Below are 18,323 nucleotides of genomic sequence, written 5' to 3' on the forward strand. Positions count from 1 at the left end.
CTCTCTGTCAAATAAATAAATAAATAAAATCTTAAAAAAAAAAAAAAAGTTTAGAAACTAAAGTTGATTTCTACAAGAAAAATATAAATAAATAAATCTTTTGTAGTACCATGAGATACAAATTATTTGATCCCAACTCATACAGTTTAAAGTCTCTCTAAAGACAGCTTGTGTCTTCGTGCCAGTGTGTTCCAGCAAGCGAGTTCCAAAAGCCAAATGGAGCAAAAGAGTCACATAAAGCAAGCTACACAGTGCACAGCAGCAGCTCACAGTACACCAAATACATATATTCAACCAGTAATTAGACCAGGAAAGAAAGGCCTCAAGTTAATAACTATATTTCACATATACCTTATAATTAAAAGTAAAAACAAGAATATAAATAATTAATGAAAATTAGTCAAGCAACTATCTGTAAAAAACACACTTCAAATATAATTACACGGGTAGGTTAAAATTAAAGAAACAGAAAAGATATACCTACCATGCAAATACTAATGAAAAGAAAATTAAAGGGGCTCTGTTAGTATCAGGTAAAGTAGACTTAAGAGCCAAAAATACCATTTGGATAAGAGGGACATAATTTAAATGACAAAAGGGCCATTGCACCAAGAAGACATAACAATCCTAAATGTATATGCACCAAATAGCCCAGTTTCAAAATACATGAAGCAAAAATGAAACAAACTCTGAGGAGAAATCAATTTTTGCAGGCTTCAACATGACTCTTGGCAACTAAGTATCAGTAAACAAAAAATCAGCAAGAATATTAAAAAAAAACTCAAAACATCATCACTGACTGCATCCAAATGGCATTCAGAGAACATTCCACTCAATAATAGAATATATATGTTTTCTGTACATAAGTTACATTCACCAAGATACACCATAAAACCTTAAAAATTGGGCACCTGGGTGGCTCAGAGGGTTAGGCCGATGCCTTCGGCTCAGGTCTCGGCTCAGGTCATGATCTCCGGGTCCTGGGATGGAGCCCCACATTGGGCTCTCTGCTCAGCGGGGAGCCTGCTTCCCCCTGCTGAGGGCCCCTTGCTGAAGGCCCCCTGCTAAGCCTCACCCCCCCCCACCCCACCTGCCTCTCTACCTGTGATCTCTCTTTTGTCAAATAAATAAATAAAATCTTTAGGGGGGGGGAATCAAAACAAAAAGCTGTTTCTTCATGGGGCACCTGGGTGGCTCAGTGGGTTGAAGCCTCTGTCTTCAGCTCAGGTCATGATCCCGGGGTCCTGGGATCGAGCCCCGCGTCGGGCTCTCTGCTCAGCAGGGAGCCTGCTTCCCTTCCTCTCTCTGCCTGCCTCTCTGCCTACTTGTGATCTCTCTCTCTCTCTCTCTCAAATAAATAAATAAAAATCTTTAAAAAAAAAAAAAAAGCTGTTTCTTCAAAAACATTAAATACTTGAGGAACTGTACAGCAACCGTGGAAAACATATGGAAGTTCCTCAAAAAGTTAAAAAATAGAGCTATGCTAGACCCAGCCATTATACTACTAGGTATTTACCCAAAGGATACAAACCCAGTGGCACCTGAAGGGGTACCTCCACCCCAATGTTTACAACAGTAATGTCCACAATAGCCCAAATATGGAAAGAGACCAGATGTCCATCGACATATGAAGGGATAAAGATGATGTGGGGTATATATACAATGGAATACTACACTGCAACCATAAAAAGAGATAGAAATCTTACCATTAGCAATGACATGGATGGAACTAGAGGGTATTATGCTAAGTGAAATAAGTCAATCAGAAGACAATTATCATATGATTTCACTCATATGTGGAATTTAAGAAACAAAACAGAAGATCAAAGGGGAAGGGAAGGCAAAATAAAGTAAGATGAAATCAGAGAGGGAGACAAACCATGAGAGACTCTGGACCCTAGGAAACAAACTGAAGGCTGCTGGAGGGAAGGTGAATGGGGGATGGGGTAAATGGGTGATGGGCATCAAGGAGGGCATGTAACATAGAGAGCACTGGGTGTTACATGTAACTGATGAATCACTGACTATCTCTAAAACTAATAATCTACTATACGTTAATTAGTTGAACTTAAATAACACTTGAGGAAACCCTAGCCAAGACTGGCTGGAAAAAAAAGAGAGAATTATCAATCAGTATCAAGAATGAAATAGGGAAGGGGCGCCTGGGTGGCTCACTGAGTTAAGCCTCTGGCTTCAGCTCGGGTCATGATCTCGGGGTCCTGGGATCGAGGCCCACATCGGGCTTCCTGCTGAGCAGAGAGCCTGCTCCCCCACCCCCACCTACTTGTGATCTCTGTCAAATAAATAAAATTTTTTTTAAAGAAAGAGTGTAAGAGAGGACTTCACTGTAGACCCTCACAGACATAAGACATATTACATTATAACACTACAGACAACTCTACACATTTAAATTCAAAAATTTAGGTGAAATGGGTCAATTCTTCGAAAAGTACACACTACAACAGAGAGAAAGTAACAATTCCTAAGTTACTTAATGCACCCAACATTATACTGATATCAAAACCAGGCAAAGACAAAAGAATAAAAAAACTAGTGACATTTACTTCATGAAAACAGACACAATAAAGCCCAACAAAATATTACTAAACTGAATCCAGCAACTAAAAAAAGAGTAATATACCTATATACAATGGAATATTACGCAGCCATCAAAAATGAAATCGTGCCATTTGCAACAACATGGATGGAACTAGAGGGTATTATGTTAAGGGAATAAATCAATCAGAGCAAGACAATTATCATCAATTATCATATGATCTCACTAATATGAGGGATTTGAGAAATAAGAATAACAGGGGAAGGGAGGGAAAAATGAAACAAGATGAAACCAGAGAGGGAGACAAACCATAAGAGACTCTTAATCTCAGGAAACAAACTGAGGAATGCTGGAGGGGAGAGGGGTGGAAGGAAAGGGGTGACTGGGGTATGGACACTGGTGAGGGTATGTGCTATGGTGAGCACTGTGAATTGGGTAAAACTGATGAATCACACACCTATACCCCTGAAACAAATAATACATTATATGTTAAAAAACAAAACAAAAAAAACCCAGGAGACCACATACAAAAAGCTGGAACTGTGAGGTCTGACAGATCTTCTACCCTGCTGTCCACTCTGAGAACAAACAAGAACTGTGGAAAAACAGAAAGGCCTCATCTGTATCACTGTCTTTCCCTGAAGGGGCAGAAATAAGGGACAATATTAGGTTATATATTCTTGTGAAGGGGGCTAGTCCTATTCATTTTTGTATCCTACTTCTTTGCTAGATCATTCTTCTAATTTCTACGCTCCAGGACATACACAAATAAATCTTATAACATTTGATATTAAAAAAAAACAAGAGTAATATACCATGATGAAGCAGGGTTCATTCCAGGAATGCAAAACTGGTTCAATATTCAAAAATCAGTGATGGGAGCTACCACAGTAACAGTCTAATGAGGAAAAACGTGATCTTCTCAATTTGATTCAAAAAAGCACTTGATAAAATCTAAAATCCATTAATAAAACTCTTAGCAAACTAGAAGTAGAAGTAGAAAAAAATTTCCTCAGCCTAATAATGGACATCTAAAAAACTACAGCAGGGGCGCCTGGGTGGCTCAGTGGGTTATAAAGCCTCTGCCTTTGGCTCAGGTTGTGGTCCCGGGGTCCTGGGATGGAGCCCCACATCGGGCTCTCTGCTCGGTGGGGAGCCTGCTTCTCCCCCACTCTCTGCCTGCCTCTCTGCCTATTTGTGGTCTCTCTCTGTCAAAATAAATAAATAAATAAATAAGCTTTAAAAAAATAAATACATAAATAAAAAATAAAAAACTATAGCAGACACACTTTATGGTGAAATAATGAATCCTTCCACCCTAAAATCGGGAACAAGGAAATTGTACTAGAAGTCCTAGCTAGTACAATGAAGGAAGAAAAAGAAAGAAAAAGCATACAGAATGGAAAACAAACAAAATCAATACTCAGACACCATGACTATCTACACAGAAAATCCCAATGAAAATTTAATTACATTTCTATGGACCATCATGATATAAATAAATGAAACTGAAATTTTTCAAAAACACATTTATAAATGTTGACAAAAATGAATACTTAAATATAAATCTAACAAAACATATACAGAATCCATCTGCTGAAAACTACAAAACACCAATGAAAGAAGTCAAACACAGGAGTGCCTGGGTGGTTCAGTCCTTAGGCTCTGCCTTTGGCTCAGGTCATGATCCCAAGATTCTGGGATCAAGCCCCGTATCAGGCTCCCTGCTTGATGGGAAGCCTACCTCTCCCACTCCCACTGACCCTGCTTGTGTTCCCTCTCTCGCTGTGTCTCTCTCTGTCAAATAGATAAGTAAAATCTTAAAAAAAAAAAAAAAAAAAAATCTGGGGCGCCTGGGTGGCTCAGTGGGTTAAGCCGTTGTCTTCGGCTCAGGTCATGATCTCAGGGTCCTGGGATCGAGTCCCGCATCGGGCTCTCTGCTGAGCGGAGAGCCTGCTTCCTCCTCTCTCTCTCTGCCTGCCTCTCTGCCTACTTGTGATCTCTCTCTGTCAAATAAATAAATAAAATCTTTAAAAAAAAAAAATCTAACACAAATTAAATGTCAATTATACCTCAATAAAAAAAAAATCAAAGATCACCAAATAAATAGAGATGCATAATATGTTCACAAATTAGAAGACGTGACATAGTAAAGATGTCAATTCTCCACCAACCTGATCTATAGATTTAGGGCTATCCCATTCAAATCCCAGAATTATTTGTAAGTATAGGTAAGCTAACTCTAAAATGTATGGAAAAGAAAAACAACTAAATAGCCAAAACTTTTTTTTTCTTTAAAGTTGGAGAATTTCTTTAAAGAAGTCACCTTGCTCAATTTTAAGACTTGCAGTAACTAAGACATGTGGTATAGGCAATGAAATAGACCTCTAAGTCAATGGAACAGAATATAGAGTACAAAAATAACCCACTCAAATAAGATCAACTAACTTCTGACAAAGGTGAAAAGTCAATTCAATGAAGAAAGATTATCCTTTCAATAAATGGATTTGGAACAACCTAATATCCATATGGAAAAATTTAAAAATCCCCACCTGAATCTGATACCTTATATAAAATTAACTCAAAATGAATCACAGATCTAAATGTAAAACTGTGAAACTTCTAGAAGAAAACATAAAGGAAAAATACAACCAGAAGTTTTATAAAACAAAGAGTTCTTAGATGACACCAAATATTGTGATTCATAAGAAAAAACTGGGGGCGCCTGGGTGGCTCAGTGGGTTGAGGCGCTGCCTTAGGCTTGGGTCATGATCTCAGGGTCCTGGGATCGAGTCCCGCGTCGGGCTCTCTGCTCAGCGGGGAGCCTGCTTCCCTTCCTCTCTCTCTGCCTGCCTCTCTGCCTACTTGTGATCTCTGTCTGTAAAATAAATAAATAAAATCTTTAAAAAAAAAAAAAAAAGATTAAAAAAAAAAGTTAATAAAAACACAAATTACAGGGGTGCCTGGGTGGCTCAGTGTGTTAAGCCTCTGCCTTCAGCTCAGGTCATGATCTCAAGGTCCTGGGATCAAGCCCCACATCAGGCTCTCTGCTTGGTGGGGAGCCTGCTTCCCCCTCTCCCTCAGCCTGCCTCTTTGCCTACTTGTGATCTCTGTCAAATAAATAAATAAAATCTTAAAAAATACACACACACACACAAATTACAGACTGTAAGAAAATGTTTGCAAATTACTTATCTGTCATAGGACTCCTATCCAGAATTATGAACAACTCTCAAAACTCAAAAGAAAATAAACCCAATTAAAAATAGGCAAAGTCTGAATAAATACTTCACCCAAGAGGACACAAGAATGGCAAACAAACACATAAAAAGTGTTCAATATCGGGCGCCTGGGTGGCTCAGTGGATTAAGCCACTGCCTTCGGCTCAGGTGATGATCTCAGGGTCCTGGGATCGAGTCCCGCATCGGGCTCTCTGCTCAGCAGGGAGCCTGCTTCCTCCTTTCTCTCTCTCTCTGCCTGCCTCTCTGCCTACTTGTGATCTCTCTGTCAAATAAATAAATAAAATCTTTAAAAAAAAAAAAAAAAAGTGTTCAATATCAGTAGTCTTTAGGGAAATGCAAATTAAAACCACACCACACCGGGGCGCCTGGGTGGCTCAGTGGGTTAAGCCGCTGCCTTCGGCTCAGGTCATGATCTCAGGGTCCTGGGATCGAGTCCCGCATCGGGCTCTCTGCTCAGCGGGGAGCCTGCTTCCCTTCCTTTCTCTCTGCCTGCCTCTCTGCCTACTTGTGATCTCTCTCTGTCAAATAAATAAATAAAATCTTTAAAAAAAAAAAAAAAAAACCACACCACACCTATTGAAAGCCTTAAAAAAAACTACTGACAACACCAAGAGCTAGCAAGGATGCAAAGTAACTGGAACTCTCATATCTTGCTGGTGGGAAGTTGAAAAGGTAAGGCCACTCTGAAAAACAGTGTGGCAGTTTCTTATAATATTACCATACGGCCCGGTGCCCACTCCTTAGAAAAATGAAAACTTACTTCCATACAAAAACCTGTACACAAATTTTTATAGCAGCTGTATTAATGTTCACCAAAACCTGAAAAAAACCTCAACGTCCACCACTGGGAAAAGGGATAAATTGTGGTACGTCCATACAAAGAACTACTACTCAGCAGTAAACAGGAACAACTCAAAGGAGTCTCAAAGTTATTACACATACTGAGTGAAAATAAACCAGCGTGAAAAAGTTACATACTATATGATTCCATTTAAGTAACTTCTCCAGAAGACGAAATCATAGTAACAAAGTACTGACTGCCAAGAGTTTAGCGGTGGGAGAGAGTGTGATCGCACAGGGATTGCATGAGGGAGCTTTTGTGGGCATGAAACTGTTCTGTACCCTGACAGTGGTAGCGGATACATTAATCCGTGTATGCATTACATCCAAAGACCTGTACATCTTAAAGCATCAATCCCACTACATGTTAATTTTTTAATCAGCACTCAATAAAACCACTTAGAGAAACTGGTGGGCAGTTACCTACTGAAGTCACACTGCACAGCACTCCAGACACACAGACACACAGACACACACACACACACAGATACAAGACTGAAAGGAGTACTCATGTCCACCAAAAGACATGTACAGTAAAGTGCATATCAGCCATAAAATAAAATAGCCTATATGTACATATGTCCCTCAATATCAGAATGAATCACCTGTGGCATACTCACACAATGGAAAACCACATGCCATCAAAGAGAAGGGTGAACTGCTCCCTCAATGACTGTGTCTCAGTGTGGAGCCAGAGAGCACTGGCAGAGCATTTTCATGTGAAATTCAAATGTAGCCAAAATGCACAACAGTGGTGGGGATGACTGCAAAGGTGAACAAGTGAGTGTCCTAGGGTATTGGGAATATTCTATATGTATCTCGATACATTGGTTATGTGGATGTACACATACATAATAGACTGAATCACAGAGGGAGGTGCTCTTTGCAGCTTCACCACATTGTTAATCTTAATTAAATCACGTTAAGGTTCTAGATCTTTATTTGACATACTTCCTCAGGTCACTAAAGCCAATGTGAACTTGAGAGAAAGTTATGAATGAACCTCATTTCATCACCACAGCGATTTCTGCCACACACCCAAGGCACCCCCAAATCCGTAACTGTATCATCTAACTATGGATATACTGTAGGACAGCCTTTAAACATTACTAACATTATCTCCTTCTTACCACCTTTTCATCAATGAAAAGGATTTACGTTATTACAAATGCCTCCAACATCACAATAGGTTACTCTGACTTTACAACTTTAGTATCACTGTTGAAATGTACTTTGATCCCTACCCCCCCAAAGACTTCCTTTTATAAATTTCTAATAGCATTGCAAAAATAGCTCTAAATTCCCTTTTGAGCTATGAGTGTAAACTATATATAATTTGATAGCCCAACAGCTCGTGACCTGGGTCTATTTCCACAACAAAGGAATTCTGGTTTTTGTAAATATGTATATGACTGAATTTTGCACACCTATTCAGAAAACATAATTCTGATAGTGTAAATATTTTTATTTTGTATAATACCTAAATGTTTAAGTGTAAAAAGGTAGCAAAAGCCAAAATCAGCTTTGTTTGGAAAAAAATAAAAAATGTGGGGCATCTGGATGGCTCAGTGGGTTAAGCATCTGCCTTTAGCTCAGGTCGTGACCTTCATGTGCTGAAGCCTAGCTCCTTGGTTTATGCAGAGTCTGCTTTGTCCTCTCCCTCTGCCTCTCCCTGCCCCCCCCATTCTCTCTATCTCTCAAATAAATAAATAAAATTTAAAAAAAGAAAGAAAAATGTTAGTAATATCAGGTTGTAAAAATAACATTCACCTTTTTGGTCCACAAGTAATGCTCGTTGTAGTCTTAAAGCTTGAGGCATGCGCAAAAAGGAAAAAAGAAAGCCATCAGAATTTCCACCACAAAATATTTTGATGTATATCCTATCAGACGAAATTTCCTATGCAAATATGTATGCACACAGACACTTTACAAAAGTGGGTCTGTACTACAAACATTTTCTATTTTGTAAGCTTCCTTCTTCACTTAACATATCATGAACCTTAAATTACATTTAAAATAGAAAGGCAGAGGCGGGGATGCCTCGGTGGCTCAGTCGGTTAAGCATCTGCCTTCTGCTGAGGTCATGATCTCAAGGTCTTGGGGATCAAGTTCCACATCAGGCTCCTTTCTCAGCAGGGAGCCTGCTTCCTCCTCTGCTACTCCCTGCTTCTGCCTGCGTGCGTGTGCTCTCCCTCTGACAAATGAATAAATAAAATCTTCAGAAAGAGAGAGAAATGAATGAATGAATGCATGCATGCATGCATGCAGGGACATCTGAATGGCTCAGTCAATTAAGCATCTGCCTTTGGCTCAGGTCATGATACCAAGGTCCCGGGATTAAGCCCCACAATGGGCTCCCTGCTCATCAGGGAGCCTGCTTTTCCCTCTGCCTCTCCCTCTGCCTCTCTCCCCACCCCTGCTGGCTTGTGCTTTCTCTTGATCTCTCAAATAAATAAGTAAAATCTTTTAAAAAATAAAATAAAATAAAATAGAAATGCAGGGGTGCCTGTGTGGCTCAATCAATTAAGCACCTGCCATTGGCTCAGGTCATGATCCCAGGGTCCTGGAACTGAGCCCCACATCAGGCTCCCTATTCAGTGGGGAGTCTGCTTTTCCCTCTCCCTCTGCCCCCTACCCCCTCCCTACTCATGCTCTTGCTCACTTGCATGCTCTCTCAAAAAAATAAAATCTTTTGGGGCGCCTGGGTGGCTCAGTGGATTAAGCCGCTGCCTTCAGCTCAGGTCATGATCCCAGTGTCCTGGGATCGAGCCCTGCATCAGGCTCTCTGCTCAGCAGGGAGCCTGCTTCCCCTTCTATCTCTGCCTGCCTCTCTTCCTACTTGTGATCTCTCTCTCTGTCAAATAAATAAATAAAATCTTTAAAAAATAAATAAATAAATAAATAAAATCTTTTTAAAAACAGAAAAATGCAAAATAATAAGATATAGTCACGATACCCTTCACATACCAACTTTCCATTTCAGGGCAAATCCTTTATTGTCACATCAGAGCAGACCACCAAACACGGCTATCAGAATAAGGCCTTGTCCAAGATGCAGCTGTGTCCACTGTTCTTAACTGTATACGGTTTTCCCATTCCACAAGTGGAAAAAGCTTCATCAATAGTAAGCAAGGACCCTGTAGCAAAGTCCCTAATAAAGTCCAACCCAGCCTCCTGGTAAATAATGACCATGTGCACACACAGCGCCGTGTGTCACCAGACACTGTTGACTTGTTTAATTCTTACAATAATCCTAAGAGCTAGGTGTCATATCACTTAGGATGCCAAGGCAGTTTGAGGTTTGACACCATGCCTGAGGGCACAGAGCCTATCAAATTTGTATACCCTAGTCTGGGTGGGCAAAAGTCTCCATAAACTACATTATGTTTTCCTACTTACTGCCAAGCCATTGTTTCTATGTAGAAACTACTCACATGCGGAGAAGCCCTCTTTGCCTTGATGAAGGTGGTCCTAGGACTAACAATCAGGGCTGTGCCCAGCACGCGGGACCCCACCTGAGAATCAAGACAGTCCTTCCACTCTTACTTTTCTCTTAGGCAACTTCTACTCTGGTGACCCTACAGAGAATGGGAAGATGCCCCCCCTAGAAGCAATCATAAGCTTCTCCCAGAAATGGAGGGCTGGTACCCACTCCCTATTACTTGTTGACAAACACTGGGGTTTTTTTTTTTGTTTTTTTTTTTTTTAATTTATTTGTCAGAGAGAGAGAGCACAGGCAGACAGAGTGGCAGGCAGAGTCAGAGGGAGAAGCAGGCTCCCCACCGAGCAAGGAGCCCGATGTGGGACTCGATCCCAGGATGCCGGAATCATGACCTGAGCCGAAGGCAGTCACTTAACCAACTGAGCCACCCAGGCGTCCCTTGACAAACACTGTTTTGGGTGCCTCTTCTGCACGAGACAAGGTTCCCACAAAGAGGTCATCATCTACGGGGAAATAATTCAGAGGCTTCAGAATTATAGTAAGAATTTTTGTGATCAGTGTCAAAAACACTTATATCCCTGCCACCATGGGGTATCTTTCGCACACCATTAAAAACATTTGCACTGGGGCGCCTGGGTGGCTCAGTGGGTTAAGACTGCCTTCAGCTCCGGTCATGATCCCAGGGTCCTGGGAGCCTCACATAGGGCTCTCTGCTCAGCAAGGAGCCTCCTTCCCCCTCTATCTCTGCCTGCCTCTCTGCCTACTTGCAATCTCTGTCAAATAAATAAATAAGATTAAAAAAAAAAACTTGCAAAGAGGGGCACCTGGGTGGCTCAGTCAGTTAAGCATCTGCCTTCAGCCTAGGTCACGATCCCAGGATTCTGGAATCGAGTCCCACATTGGGCTCCCTGCAGAGCAGGGAGCCCACTTCTCCCTTTGCCTGCTGCTCCCCCTGCTTGTGTGCTCTCTGTCAAATAAATAAAGTCGTTAAAAATATTTCTGGGGGGGGGGGGGTGCCTGGGTGGCTCAGTGGGTTAAGCCACTGCCTTCAGCTCAGGTCATGATCTCAGAGTCCTGGGATCGAGCCCTGCATCAGGCTCTCCACTCAGCAGTGAGCCTGCTTCCTCCTCTCTCTCTGCCTGCCTCTCTGCCTGCTTGTGATCTCTCTCTCTCTGTCAAATAAATAAATAAATAAAATCTTAGGGGCGCCTGTGTGGCTCAGTGGGTTAAGCCGCTGCCTTCGGCTCAGGTCATGGTCTCAGGTTCCTGGGATCGAGCCCCGCATCGGACTCTCTGCTCGGCGGGGAGCCTGCTTCCCCCCCTCTCTCTCTGCCTGCCTCTCTGCCTACTTGTGATCTCTCTCTCTCTCTCTCTCTCTGTCAAATAAATAAATAAAATCTTTAAATAAATAAATAAATAAATAATAAAATCTTAAAAAAAAAAAAAAAAATTTCTGAGGAGGGCCTGGGTGGCTCAGTTGGTTGACCATTTGCCTTCGGCCCAGGTGTGATTCCAGGATTCTGGGATTGAGTCCCACGCCAGGCACCCTGCTCGGTAGGGAGTCTGCTTCTCCCTCTCCTCTCCCTCTGCCTCTTCCCTTCCTCACATTTTCTCTCTGTTAAATAAATAATTTTTTTTTTATTTATTTACTTGACAGAGAGAGATCACAAGTAAGCGGAGAGGCAGGCAGAGAGAGAGGAAGCAGGCTCCCCATGGAGCAGAGAGCCTGATGCGGGGCTCAGTCCCAGGACGATGGGATCATGATCTGAGCTGAAGGCAGAGGCTTTAACCCAATGAGCCACCCAGGTGTCCCTCAAATAAATAAATCTTAAAAAAATTTTTTTCTTGGAAAAAAAAAGCTTGCGAAGAAATTTTATAGTTAATGGGTGCCTGGATGGCTCAGTCGTTAAGTGTCTGCCTTCGGCTCAGGTCAAAATCCCAAGGTTCTGGGCTTGAGCCCTATATCAGGCTCCTGCTCCGCGAGAAGCCTGCTTCTCCCTCTCCCACTCTGGCTCCCCCTGCTTATGTTCCCTCTCTCGCGGTGTCTCTCTGTCAAAATAAAATCTAAAAAAAAAAAAAGAAAGAAAGAAAGAAAGAAATTTCAGAGCTCAAGATAAAAATTTGAAACTTTAAAATACAGTAAAATAGAATGTTTCTCAAGGTGATGGTCACAAATCAATGGTACACAGTAAAGTAATTCTGTGTACTAAAATCACTTTATTAATGAAATGGAATAAAATAAAAAAGACAAAAAAGCCAGAATATCATCTTGTAAAACTTTTGTTGTATAAGTGGAAGCACGCACTACAGGTCTTAAGATGTCTTATTTCTTACAGGGTCATGTCAAAAATCTTGATTCGTAAGTTTAACAAAATAAGATAGTCCTGTCAAAAATCATACTAGATGGGGCACCTGGGTGACTCAGTTAAGAGACTGACTCTTGGTTTCAGTTCAGGTCATGATCTCATGGGCAACAGGCTCCCACTGGGCATGGAGCCTGCTTATGTGTCTCTCTCCCCCACTCCCACTTGCAAGCACTCTCCCCCCCTCTCTCTCTAAAAAATAAAATGATAATAATAATACTTGATAGATGGTTACATGAGTTTGACTAATGTGATCAGAATAATAAACTAAAGGAAAACTACTTTAGCTAAATACTGCAAAGTAAATGGGGCTTATTGAAACCTAAAACAACAGTACCACAAACTTGTTTTTATTGAATTGATCGAAATGGTAGATTATACACCATGCTACAGCAAATATTATCAACATTTTCATAAAGGATTTGCATGGGCAGACCTCCTACCCTCACCTCCCCAGGATCCGCAAACATGGCCCTTAATTTATAGCCCAAAGATCCAAATGCCCAAACCTCATCCTTGCTCCCAACCCCTGTACCTGTTTCTCTCTCCAGGGTATTGGAAAGGGGCAGCCTCTGGAGGCTGAAGTCCAGGGCTGTGTTCCAGGATCCCAAACAAAGGTAACAATATCATCTAGAGAAAGATGCAACAACTGCACTTACTCCACAACAGAAAAGGCTGGAAATCCTTTAAACGGAAAATAAAGTACACAAACGTTATTGTATATTCAATTAATGCAAAAGCATGACAAAGCCACGCCATACACAATCATTTCTCTTTTCTGCTCTCACTCCGTGCCATTCCAACACGATATTTAGAATCTTGTATAAAACAATTTGTGTCACAATGTGGCACACCAATACTGATGAGGCTCTTTTTTCCAACTGCAAATGTCTTTAAAACAACTTAACAGTTCTAACCACTCAACTTTGGAGAAGTCCATTATCTTAGAGTCGCCACTGGAACCACTGGAAATGGCTGTCACCTGCACACCCTCGTACCACCTTGTGTCTTCTGAGTGCTGTGACCCACCGCGGAACAAAGGTGCAGCAACCCACAACGTGCGCTAGCTGCTCCCATGGACAATACAGGAGAAAGTACTTTTCCAATGCCCTGAGTTCCAACACTACATACACTCCTTAGTAACCAGACCACCAACTGCCCCTGGAAGTTTTTGAGACGCTGGAGGCACAGAGCCAGGCCTCCGGAAGGCTGTCAGGCGGCTCCCCAATGATCACATCGGAGCAGAGAAAGAAAAGTTCCCGGCGGGCGCTGCCGGGTCGCCTCTCGCACGGGATGGAGAATTCTGGGCGGCATGGCGAGACAACGGCGGAGAGAACTCCCGACCACGCAGGGAAGCCCCGCTCGCCACCTGACTCCTAATTACTCTGGAATTGCACGCGAGCAATCTCAAGGACGAGCTCCGCGCGGGGCGAGAAGGCACCGCCCCCGGGTCCGTGACAGCGACGCGCAGGTGGGCAGCGGCACAGGCAGCACGGCGCGCCGCACCCAGGAGATGCCGGCACCCGGCGCGAGCAGCCCGCCGCCCCGCGCTCACCGTCCCCGCGGGAGGGCTGTCACGGCGCAAGCCGCCCGCGCCCCGGATCCCCGGATCCCCGGCCCCCGTTACCCGCGCGGAGCCCGGCCCCGGCGGGAGGTCCGCCCGCGTTCGCCCGCCCACCCCGTACCCCCCGCCCCCGCCGCGCCGCAGCTTACCTCGAAGTAGCCTCCGGGGGCGGCACCGCCCACGCCCGCGCCGGAGCCGAGGGGCCCGTTGGCCGCTGCCGCGCCGCCCGGGGCCGCCAGGCCCGCGGCCTGGGAGCCGCGCAGCGCCGCCGCCGGGCCGGCCTTGCCGCCGCCCGCGCCGCCGTTGCCCCCCGCCCGAGCCGCCGCCGCCGCCCCGCTTGTTCTTCCGGCGCTTGGCCCCGCGCTTGGCGTCGGCTGGGCTCATGGCGGGCGGGCGGGCGGGGAGAGGGCGCGGAGCGGGCGCGGGGCCGCGGGCGGCGGCGGAGGGCGGGGAAGGCGGGGAGGCTGAGGCGGCGGCAGGGCGCTCCGGCCGGCCGAGGGCGGGGGGCGCTGCGCGGGGTCGCCTCCGGGCGGGGAGGGCCGGGCGGGCGTGAGCTGCGGGGAGGCCGCTGGGCGGGAGAACGGCGAGTCCACCGGGCCCGGCGCCGCCGCTGACCAGAGTTAGAGTCCAATATGGCGGACACAAGGGGAAAGGGATCCCAGTTTACGTCGGGGGAGGGGGAAGGAGCGGCGGGGAGGGGGAGGGGTGTGGGCGCCCTCCCCCCCCCTCCGCCTTACTCCGCCCTCCCGAACGCCGCTCCCCCTCCGCCTCGCCCGCCCCCTCCCGCCGTTAACGAGGGCCGGTGCGCAGGGCACGCCGGGAGTTGGAGTCCAGGCGCCCCCGTCAACGCTGGGGGTATAGGGCGGGATGACCACGATTCCCGTCAGGCTGCGCGCAGCCGCTCGCCAGGTCGCCGCGAGGGGCTGGCACTGGGTGGGGGGAGCTGGCTGAGCCGGCGACGACACCCGCGCTCTCCGCGCCCCCTAGCCACGCCCTCGCCGCTCAGCCTTCTGGGAATTGTAGTTGGGCGGAAGGGCCAGGCTGGCGCGAGGCTCGGTCGCCCGCAGTGGAGGAACTACAGGACAGGAGACTAGGAGTTCCGCCTCTTTGACAGGCACGCACACGCCCGGGCGCCCCGCGCCCCGCCCCCCACCCCCAGAGTGCTGCAGGCCGGCCCGGCCCCGGGGATGCACCAGGCCGGCAGCCGGCCTCTGGCCCGCCGGGAGTGGCCCGTTGACCTTGGTGGGGCCCTGGGTTCAAGTGCGCCTCCTCCACGTGCAGGCTGTGACCTTGGGACGGTCCCCTAGCTCGAGTCCTGGTGACTCGCTGGGCATAAGAACAACCTGCCTCGTGGGCTTGGGTGGGGTTCCGTGGGCGCCGGGCCTGGCGGTGCCCGAGAGCGCGGCCGCCGCCCGGCCGGGATCCAACCTGGGAGATGGAACAGCCTGCGCGGAGCAGTCGTGGCTGCGCTGGGATCCCGCCCGGCACACCTGTCGGTTAACCTATACGCCCTGGGCCTGCGGGCTCCCTTACCGAGCCGGCCCTCTCCCTGCACCCTCGTTTAGCCTCTGCTCAGGTACAAGGTTCCGAATGGTCTCGACATGTCTCACGACCTAACGGGCTGTGCAGCCGGTCAGACCCTCCCGGGCCTTCGCGTGCTCTCTGCGCCGCGGGGCCTCAGATTCCCCGGGTCAGAAATCTGAGCTCTCCTCCGGGACCCTCTCCTCCCTGGGCCGCCTTGCCCCTCACCAGCCAGCCCCAGGTACAGTTCTGTCCTTAGGACAAAATGGGCCCCTTGCTGAGGCCCTGCGTTCCCGAGCGTTCCTCTTATCAGTGTCTGAGACAGCAAAGACATCTTTTCCCCTCTGTTCTATGGGTGGTTACAGGGCTGAGATACCGTTAGCTGTGGGCCTCACCATATCTCATTGCGGAGCCTCACCTTTGCCCCAGCTGCGGCCACGGGCTTCTCATTCTTTGACCCATCCTTCATGACAAAACCAGAATGAGCTACGATCAAATCAACCCTCGCTGAAAGGCCTTCAGGAACTCTACTTAACAGTGGAATAAAGACCCCTTCCCCTCCCAGAGGGTTTTGGATGACTCTGCCCTGCAGATGGTGGATGAAAGAGTGGGTTGGGGCTCCTGCCTGGCACCCCCCACCCCAGGTAGGCAAAGACTTGGACTGCTCCCCACCCCACAAGGGCTGGATCAGACACCCACTTCTCCCACAGCACCTATGCTTTCCCTTATTCTAGCACACTGACACTGAATTGGGATTCCTGGTATTCACCAGTATCCCCAGAGAGGTCTTGGGGGACTGGAGGGCATGGGAGTGCCTGCCTCATGCACCTCTGAGTCCCAGACCCTGATAACCAAGGACTGGGCGCACACCAATCCAGTATTTTGCTGGATGAATGGATGCCGTAATCATCACCATTCGTCAAGCAATTATGTACCAGCCATTCTGTCTGCTGCTGTACATCTCATCTCATCCAGGTAACCACTGTTGAGATAGGCACCATTAGGTGAGATAGGCACCTATGAGAAACTGAAGTTCATCGATGTTAAGGAATTTGCCCACAGTCATCCTGACAGTCAGAAGTGTGGCTGGTTCCAGCTCAGGTGTGGCTCTGGTTTGACTTTTGGGTTCTGGCTGGGCACAGGGAGTTCCTCTGAGGACCAGGGACAGGGGAAACCTCTGTGAGGAAATGAACTGAGCCAGAGCCAGTCACTCACAGAACAAAGGACTTTCAGCAATGCAGGATTCTGGAGCAGAGAAAGGCCCCACATGTTCCAGGAAACTACAAAAGCCACTGTGGCTAGAGCAAGTGAAAATGGCAGAAGCTGCAGGTTTTATTCAAAATGCAGCTGGGAGCCATGGAAGGTTCTGAACAGTGTCAGGGCAGGATGCATATCTGTTTTAAAGATTTTAAAGATTATGGGACGCCTGGGTGGCTCAGTTGGTTGAGCAGCTGCCTTCGGCTCAGGTCATGATCCCAGCGTCCTGGGATCAAGTCCCACATCGGGCTCCTTGCTCGACAGGGAGCCTGCTTCTCCCTCTGCCTCTGCCTGCCATTCTGTCTGCCTGTGCTCACTCTCCCTCTCTCTCTCTGATAAATAAATAGAATCTTTAAAAAAAAAAGATTTTAAAGATTATATCTATTTATTTGACAGAGCGACAGAGAGAGGTCACAAGTAGGTAAAGAGGCAGTAAGAGAGAGGGAGGAAGCGGGCTCCCCGCTGAGCAGAGAGCCCAGTGCGGGACTCGATCCCAGGACCAGGATATCATAGCCTGAGCTGAAGGCAGAGTCTTAACCCACTGAGCCACCCAGATATACGCCTAGGATATATATGTATATATATATATATTTTAAAAGATTTTATTTATTTGACAGAAATCACAAGTAGGCAGAAAGCAGGCAGAGAGAGAGGAAGGGAAGCAGGCTCCCCCCCACCCCGAGCAGAGAGCCTGACTCGGGGCTCAATCCCAGGACCCTGGGATCATGACCTGGGCCGAAGGCAGAGGCTTTAACCCACTGAGCCACCCAGGTGCCCCTAGGATGTATATTTTTGAGAGAACTATGGCCGTTGTGTGGAGAATAGATATCAGGGGAGCAAGATTGGAATACAGGACACTTGTGACAACCTTGTAGGGAATGGAGAGGGTGCTTCTGGCAATGAGTGATGACGTTTCATTAGCTCCCCCATAAGAAATTAAGGGACAAAAATTAAATAGGTATAAGATTTTGTCTAGTAAGGCTGAGCTTTGGAGGGCCATAAATTATTGTAATATTTGTTTCTCCCCCTAAGAATCCATTTTCGCCCCCTTGAGGTATGTATTCACATCCTCCAGAGAAACAGAACCAATTTCTACATGTGTGTGAGAAAGAGAGACGAGACTGATTTTTTTTTTTTTTTAAGATTTTATCTATTTATTTGACAAAGATACAGCAAGAGAGGAAACACAAGCAGGGGGAATGGGAGAGGGAGAAGCAGGCTCCCTGCCAAGCAGAGAGCCCAATGTGGGACTCAATCCCAGGACCCTGGGACCATGACCTGAACCAAAGGCAAACACCCAATGACTGAGCCACCCAGGCACCCCAAGATTGAATTGTTATAAGGAATTGGATCACACAATGATGAAGGATGGCGAGTCCTGAAATCTGCAGGCAGCAAGCTGGAGACCCGTCAAGTCCAAAGGCCTGAGAATCAAGAGGGCCAGTGGTATCACTAATGCAAAAGCCAGAAGGCTGGAGACCCAGGAAAAGCTGATGTTTCAGTTTGAGTCCCAAGGAGGAAAAAAACAATGATCCAG

General features: G+C 46.4%; 1 protein-coding gene across 3 annotated transcripts in view; it reads right to left on the reverse strand.

The window, feature by feature from the left end:
- Nucleotides 1–14,211, reverse strand: part of FAM193A (family with sequence similarity 193 member A) — a 165,823-nt gene extending 151,612 nt beyond the window's left edge. For 2 of the 3 annotated variants that reach the window (XM_044267911.1, XM_044267910.1), the window contains exon 1: nt 14,158–14,211. The gene's annotated coding sequence lies outside the window, so the exon portion shown is untranslated. The remainder of the gene's footprint in view (nt 1–14,157) is intronic. The other variant, XM_044267909.1, reaches the window with a different exon arrangement.
- Nucleotides 14,212–18,323: the final 4,112 nt, after the last annotated feature.

Source organism: Neovison vison, chromosome 11, assembly GCF_020171115.1.
Source record: "Neovison vison isolate M4711 chromosome 11, ASM_NN_V1, whole genome shotgun sequence".
NCBI classification, from domain to species: domain Eukaryota; kingdom Metazoa; phylum Chordata; class Mammalia; order Carnivora; family Mustelidae; genus Neogale; species Neogale vison.